The following is a 9,068-nucleotide window of genomic DNA, read 5'->3' on the forward strand; positions in this document are numbered from 1 at the left end:
ATTCCCTTTTTTGTGAACTGGGAAAAGAATATTTAGATTCCAATCGTCGGGCATGCACTCTTCCGAACATATTTTGCAAAAGAAACTGATTCATGCGCCTTTCTAGCTCCTCGCCGCCTTATTTTAAAAACCTCCGCAGGTATTCCATCCGCGCCCGCGGCCTTGTTAGTTTTTAATCTGGTTATTGCTATTCTGACTTGGTTATAGTCGGGAAGAGGGGCATTAATTCCATCATCATCGATTGCGGGGTCGGGTTCATAACCCCTGTGCGGGGGATCGGGATCATAATCCGTCGCTGTCTCCATTTAAGAGAGCAGAGAAGTGTTCCCTCTATAATCTAAGTACTCTCTGGATATCGGTTACAAAGTCGACGTTTTAGTTCATACAGGAGTTGGCCAATTTTTTGATAAAATTTTGAGGGCGTCATTCTCGGTAGCTAACAGCTTCAGCACCTCGCACTCACGCCATCCTGCCTCTGTTTTTTTCTTCCTGAAAAGCGTCTTGTAAGAAAAACCTTCCTGGCAAATTTAAGCTTGATATCTTCAACGGTTCTTGATTTACGACTTGCAAAACTTTTAAATTTCCTTCTTTTAAAGGCGGTGTTTTGCCCATTTTCTACAATTTCAACAAATCGTCATAAGGTCAACCTACATATGAAATTTCATTACTTTAATTATGATACCGGAAAAGGGACGTGGTTGGTATTGAAATTCGCCCGTTTTTTACATCAATACATTCTGGGTCCATATATGAGAGAATACTAAATTTTTTTAAGATACCTCAATTTTTACTCAAGATATCGTGTTACGGAAGGACATGGGCAAATCAAAATTGTTTTTAATGTTGATAAATTGGATATATATCTATGTATGCACATACATACATCTGTGTCGATTTCTTTATGTCCTTGTGTGCAACTGTTATCCAATCAAAGTGATGATATCCTTGTGTACAAGTACACGCTGGGTTATAAAACTCATTATTCTTAAAAAATCAAATTCATATAAAATTATGATATCGCTTCCTAGCCGAAGAATTACAAAAAAAGGACCCGCTATTAATTTTTGTATGATTGTTAACGCCTTCTAATGCACCTATGTTTATACTTATGCATGTATGTTTATATATACTTGTGTTAGTAATTCCACATTAACAACAGCTATATGCATTCTTTTGTTGTATATACATATATGTGCATACATACATATGTATATATGTATATAGTATATTGCCTTGCGCATCGTACTTGCTTTGATTCGTTCTTTTTGACATGAAATTGTGTATCTTTACTTTTTGGTGCACGTTGTAAGCCAAGCCACAATCTCCAATAAACACCTATCAACAGACTTAGAACTTAACTGCAATCGTAGTAGATTTAATGTCTTTTTTATTTTATAAAATCCGCAATGCCTTTGCGATATGTTGGATAGGAAACAAGTTTTTATCAGGTCTGCAAACCCGTACGAACCGAACCACCCGCTATTTTGGGGCTGTGAACCGAACCACGAACCGAACCGTTTTTTTTCTTAACTCCAAAAACCGATCCGAAAACGACCAAAAAAAATGGTTCGGTTCCATTCAAAATAAATTTTCACCAAAAATCCCTTAACTTATTTAATTCACGACTTTGCTTGAAAATACAACTCTAAGATAAAATTGCATATATTTTTCCTCGATGGCAACGCCATGAGTTGTCACTTTTGATAGTAATAGCGTCTACTGTTTGCGACTGTGTTCAAAAGCTTGTGAAAAAATAAACAAATTTACAAAATGAGTTCAAACCCCGTGCATAACAACTTTGTATATGGAAGAGCTTTTTCATTTATAAAATTTTTTCATTTATACCATACTCCGAACTATAACACAAACCACATATATATGTATAATTATAACAATTTTGAAGTTAAATTAATCAAATTTTTATCAATTTTCGAAACTTTTTATTAACATTTTTTAGAAAATTTCTAAATGTTCAGCCTTGAAGCTCATTCAATTGTAGTGTAATAGTGTGCAAGTTTCAAGTAGATGAGAATTACCGTTAATTTTTTAAAAAATTTTCCCTGAGGGTGTTGCCCATATCTTCCATATAAAAACAAATTTTGTTCGTGCGGTGTATGGAAAAAATGCGAACAGCCTCTTGAAACTTGCACATTATTACACTACAGTTAGATGAGCTACAAAACTGCACACTCAGAAATTTTTTGAAAATTTTTAATAAGTCTGGAAAACTGATGAAAATTTGATGAATTGTTGGGAGCCTTGTGTAAGCTTTGAAATGTATATATATGTGATCCGGCCTATGAAAAGGTGGCTTAGTTAGAACGATATTTTAAATTGGAATTATTAAAAACTAATAAATAAACATAATTCGAAAAATACCGTTTTAAAGGGAGGCCATAGTATTTTTCACATAACCGTATATCAACATTTATAAGCTTAATGCCTAAGAAGAACAAAGAAGACATTTACATTTTCATGAATATCTTTTAGTTTGTGTAGTAATCTCGCATCTAAAATTTAGTAGGTATGTTTCATATGTATATTGAAAGCAGCTAATTGAATAGTTTTTCTTCTCTTAAAAATACGACTACTTTCTTATGTGCAGAATATACGCGTTGCAAATATTCCTATATGTATAGTCATGCATTTTACAATTTTCGTTCCTTATATTGTACATGGATTTGATACAAATAACTGTATTTTATTTGTATGCTCAGTAGGTATATATCGATGGTTGGTTGCACACAGAACCCAAGTGACGAATTTCAAATTTTGTATACTATCAGAACTTAGTATTAAACGTTTGAACCACTTGAACCGAACCGGTTCGGCGGTTCAGAGGTAGCCGCGAACCAGTTCAAGTTTTGCCTGAGTGGTTCGAACCACTGAACCGAACCCCTTCGATTTTCGTGGCGGTTTGCTGCCCTGGTTCTTATACCCTTATCATTCGAAAGTCGTCTAAAACTGGTGAATTGACACGCCAAATTTTTGGACGAAACTCGTTCACAACGATTCTATAGCATGTCGCAAATGATAATTCCTCAACGTTGGTGCTCTAATTTAAAAACAAAAAACTTCTAGGAAGATGTTGTCACTTAAGCTTTTTCCTCCGTCTAGGTAGAAAAATTGCGATTTAGCTTTTTCCTAGCTTTTTTTTATACCTTTTAATGAAAATAAAATGGTACATTAATTTTGTCACGAATCTCAACATTGCTAATCCCTGAGGGAGAAAATATAGACCCTATTGATCAAGTTGACAATCTGTTTTGATTTAACCATGTCCGTGTGTCTGTTTCAACGCAAACTTGTCCCTCAATTTTTGAGATAGCTTAAAAATTTTGGTGAGACCGTATGCTTAGGTGTCCGAATAGACTAGAATATAGATTTGTCGGAATGGCCGAATCAGATCACTATAAAAATAAATATAAGGCGCGACAACCTCCGAAGAAATTTTAGGCCGAGCTTTTCTTCCATTTTGCGTCGTGCTCCTTTTAATTTTTCCTGCAAATTGGAGGGACAAGACCTACATTTTTTACGCCGACTTCAAATGGCATCTGCAAGACAGATCAATTAAGTGAATCGGACTACTATACCACACACATATCTCCCATACAACCAATTTTTCAGAAAATAGATTTTTGTCATATTTACTTCAATTCATGAATATAACTTCGAATTTTACCAGATGCTTTCGTATGTGGCACGTATTCTTGTCTGAAAAAAACCGTAGAGATCTGTCGTGTCCCTTAGCGCCGATTGCTCCGATAAGAAGCTTTTCGCAATTTCTGTGCCATTTCAAAAGCTATAGGCTTCAAATTTAATGTCACCAAGTGATAACGTCAGGCGCTGTGTTAACAGACGGACGGACATGGCTTAATAAAACTTTTTCGATACTGTTGATTTTGATATATGGAAGTCTATATCTATCTCGATTCCTTTATACCTATACAACCAGCCATTATCCAATCAAAGTTATAATACCCTGTGTACAAGTTCAGCTGGGTATAAAAAATATATTGTGTCGAATATTGGCGTTTCGATACATCACTATGCTGCTAGTAAATAAATTCAGAAGAACAGCAAAGCAAGCAGCCACACGTACACAAGTAAACAGCAAAGCCAAGGGCGAAGAGAATATTTTACATACACATATTCAGCAGCTTAGAGCCAAGAAGAAAGAGAAAAAGTCGCACATCATGTAATCAGCAAGGAGCGAACTGTGTGAAACGAGGAATAAATAAGCAAGTATTCGAGACGGCTGTTCTCGAAAGGTCTGGACCCTCGGTGAAATATGCGAACGAGGCAACTGAGAGTATAAAATCAGCGCAGCTGAGGAATAGTGGAGCAGTACAACTATAACTGTACGGTTGTAAATAAAGAACATTTTGCTATATTGAAGTTTTGACTTATTTATTCGACAGTTCAGCGATTTGAACTATAACAGAAGGTCCACAATAACCAAGAATCTCCCAAAATCTGCAACAATAGGTTTCAGAAAAGGAATCGTTGAATAAATTCTTGAGATTTCGAAGATAACTGAGATATGGAAAAGCTATGTCAATTAAAGATCCAGCAGCTCAAAAAGAAGTTGAAAGTCCGCGGATTGAATACTACTGGCAACAAATCCGAGCTACAGCGCGACTATGGGAAGCTATGGGATTGGATGAAATCGACATTGATAAACACACTTTTTATCCTGATGTCGAAGTGTCAACAATAATAATGGATGAGAGGAACGAAACATCCCGGACAATGGCGAACACAACCTTGAGAATGATAACAGAAATTTCATCACAAATATGCCATCTCAACTGGAAGCACAGGAAACACAGTGTTTCACTCAAATTTCATAAGAGGAGCGCTTATCATTGCAGGTGGCACAAATATCTTCGAATTGGAAGCACGAGTAGCAAGAATATCATCGCTACTAGTGCAGTTTAGGGGCCCCAACGAGCGAGGTATCAAAAGACGCGTATTTACGTCTATATTAAGAATCCGAAAGCGGAAGTTAACTTTTTCACCCGTTTGAAAGTTATCCGCGAAAAATAGGTTTGTCTGTTACATATTGTTCCCACATATTTACAATCTTTTAAACACAAATATCACTATACTTTTGATATTTGGTATATTAATATAATCTAACTTGCACGAATTAACGAAAAAATAGGCCCCTATTATGAGACTGCTGTCGAAAGAGCTGAATTAACGAATTTTCATTCGGTATTATGACGCGCGTTCGATGAAGGCAAGCATTATTGTGAATTTCGATAAACTCAAAAGTTCACAATAGCACATTTCCATCAGCTGTCAAATAAAATAAAATAAATGAACAATTATAATAAATAAATAAGTGAACGCGGCCACCGTGCTGTGATGGTAGCGTGCTCCGCCAACCACACCGTATGCCCCGGGTTCAACCCTCGGGCAAAGCAACATCAAAATTTTAGAAATAAGGGTTTTCAATTAGAAGAAAATTTTTCTATGCGGGGTCACCCCTCAGCAGTGTCTGGCAAGCGCTCCGAGTGTATTTCTGCCATGAAAAGCTCTCAGTGAAAACTCATCTGCCTTGCAGATGCCGTTCGGGGTCGGCATAAAACATGTAGGTCCCGTCCGGCCAATTTGTAGGGAAAATCAAGAGGAGCACGACGCAAATTGGAAGAGAAGCTCGGCCTTAGATCTCTTCGGAGGTTATCGCGCCTTACATTTATTTTTTTTAAATGAACAAAAGGAGAACTAGTTATTAAATACAAATATTAAAAATAAAAGTATGACTACGACGGAATTGTGGTTTGATGATTCGTCAGATGAAGAGGAAATCTTACTGGAGCTAGCCAGAAGTAGAAGACGGGTGAGGGATGTTTCAAATCCTTTAGAAATGAATTCCACCACGTAAAAGTAGCTTTCTAAATAAGTTGTTAAATTGTTGAAATTATAAGTTTTGCTTTCAGATTTATTCAAAACTTAAGACTGTCCAAAGAAGCGTTCATGGACTTGTTGTCCAGTACAGATGAACTGCTTCAGCAATGCACAAGAGCCAAGTCTATTCCTAATATTTTAAAATTGGCAACAGTTCTCCGATTTTGTGCTCAGAGATCCTACCGAGCATTGGAAACGAAAATGCACTCAGACTTGCCCAGCCGACTGTGTCTGTGGTACTATCAGATTTGTTGAATGTCTTGGAAATTTTTATTTGTGAAAGATGGATAAAATTCAATTACGAGTAGGCTGAGCTGCATCAAGCAAATTTGCATTTCTATAATGTTAGCAGAATTCCAGGAATTATTGGCTGTGTTGATGACACACACATTAAAATTGTTGCTCCCGAAAAAGAATTACAGCATTTATATTACAACTGAAAAGGATTCTGCAGCATTAATCCTATGATTGTAAGTATACCATTTTGATATTAGTTTCGTTGTAAATACATAAGTATACACCTTTATACAAATATTTTTTAGGTTTGTAACCATTATTATTATTATTATTTATTTATTATTACGGCGTTTTAAGCCTAACACTTAGATTATTACAAATTATAAATAGATTTTAATAATAATAGGATTTCTAGCGTTTGGGGTGTCAGAGTGCATAAGATTCCGATCAGCACGGGAACTGGTGGTCCCAACGGGCGAGTCTTGGAGTCATATCATTGGGAGGTTGGAAGGACGTGTTCTCAATCCTGCCCTACTCCAAGACGTATGATTACACAGTTTTATTATTTATGCTGTCGGAATGCATTTGATTCCGGTCAACCCAAAAGCTAGCAGCTCAACAGAATGAGCCACTCTTATCGGACGGTTGGAAAGGACGTGATTCCAATCCTCCCTGTACCAGCTTTTATGTAAACATAATTAATTATAATATATCATTGTTGTAGGAATATACGTGATTCACATGAACACTCCAACTGTTTGTCTGGGATGATATTTTCAGGAATTCTTTCCTAATTTGATTGCGAGCGATATATGTATTTGACCTGATGCATAAAGTTCATCTGTGTCTACTTGGATTGCCATGTACGCTCAAGGATCAGTAACATGAAATACAGGTACAAAATATTTTACCTTATTAGAAGGGTTTTGCAATATGCTAATAAACTTTTTACGAAGGTGTTTAAGTTTTCACAATTTTTAACATGATTAGGTAGTTCATTAAAACATTTCAGGCCTCTGTAAAAAATATTTTGCTTGTCCATTTCTGTTTTGAGAAGAGGTAATCTAAAACCATTATTTTCCCTGATTATGCAAGAATGGGTTTCATTCACATAAACAAGTTTTTCACTTAGTTAGGCTGGTAATTTACCATGCTTGATATAAAATACAAATTTCATACTGTTACGAATATTAGCAAAACTAAGGGGTGCTGCTATCTCTAAGCCGATGCTAAACAGTGATATCATGCACATCCATAGATCAATCATTATGTATCTACATAAACGAAACAATAATTGCGTCTACACATATGTACCATGTACGTATACGAGCAGCGGAGAATCAATGCACAAACACATGCAGAGAGTATAAAAGGCAGCAAATGTAGAGGTGCTGGAATTCAGTTTGAGTTGAGCTATCAAGCAGTTATTGACTAAGCACGCAATCTGTCGGCCAATAGCAGAGTTTCATTTGAGCTATCAATCAGTTTGGTTGTTAAGCAAGCTAGTTGCAAAGTATAAGTGTTATTGTGAAATACTTTAATAAAGGCCATTTTTCCATTATTCAATATTGGAGTTATTTATTCAACAGTTTAGTTATTCGAACTTAGCAGAAGGGAAAAAAGAGCATTTGCAAGTAAATTCGTTACAATTTCTGTCCTCCACCTAAGTCTGATCATCCCGATGAGACAAATCTCCCGATCTAAACGCAGCTAGCATCTCATAGTAACGTTTCTGCCAACTTTCATCATGATATCTTCAACGACTGCCGAATTGCAGCTTGCAAAACTTTCAAATTACCTTATTTGAAAAGTGGGCGGTGCCACGCCCATTGTCAAAAATTTTACTAATTTTCTATTCTACGTCATAAGGCCAACCCACCTACCAAGCTTCATCGCTTTATCCGTCATTGGTAATGAATTATCGCACATTTTGTGTTTTTCGAAATTTTCGATATCGAAAAAGTGGGCGTGGTGATAGTCCATTTTGGTCGATATTTCGAAAACGCCTTCACATATACAACTACCACCACTTCCTTTTAAAACCCTCATTAATACCTTTAATTTGATACCCATATCGTGCAAACACATTATAGAGTCACCCCTGGTCCACCTTTATGGCGATATCTCGAAAAGGCGCCCACCTGTAGAACTAAAGCCCACTCCCTTTTAAAATAGTCATTATCACCTTTCGTTTGATACACATATTGTACAAACGCATTCTAGAGTCACCCCTGGTCCACCTTTATGGCGATATCTCGAAAAGGTATCCACCTATAGAACTAAGGCGCACTCCCTTTTAAAATACTCATTAACACCTCTCATTTGAGACCCATATCGTACAAACAAATTCTAGATTCACCCCTGGTCCACCTTTATGGCGATATCTCGAAAAGGCGTCCACCTATAGAACTAAGGCCCACTCGCTTTTAAAATACTCATTAACACCTTTCACTTGATACACATATCGTACAAACAAATTCTAGAGTCACCCTTGTCCACCCTTATGGCGATATCTCGAAAAGGCGTGCACCTATAGAACTAAGGCCCACGCCCTTTTAAAAAACTCCCTAACACCTTTCATTTGATACCCATATCGTACAAACAAATTCTAGAGTCAGCCCTGGTCCATCTTTATGGCGATATCCCTAAATGGCGTCCATCTATAGAACTATGGCCCACTCCCTCTTAAAATACTCTTTAATACCTTCCATTTGATACACATGTCATTCAAACACATTCTAGGGTTACCCTAGATTCATTTTCCTACATTGTGATTTTCTCTTATTTTGTCTCCATAGCTCTCAACTGAGTATATAATGTTCGGTTACAACCGAACTTAGCCTTCCTTACTTGTTTTTTATTTTATTTTGTTGATGATTGGACTAGCTGTCCATTCTCGGTTGCGGTGCGAAATT

This window comes from Eurosta solidaginis, chromosome 3 (genome assembly GCF_040869045.1).
Source record: "Eurosta solidaginis isolate ZX-2024a chromosome 3, ASM4086904v1, whole genome shotgun sequence".
Classification (NCBI taxonomy): Eukaryota; Metazoa; Arthropoda; class Insecta; order Diptera; family Tephritidae; genus Eurosta; species Eurosta solidaginis.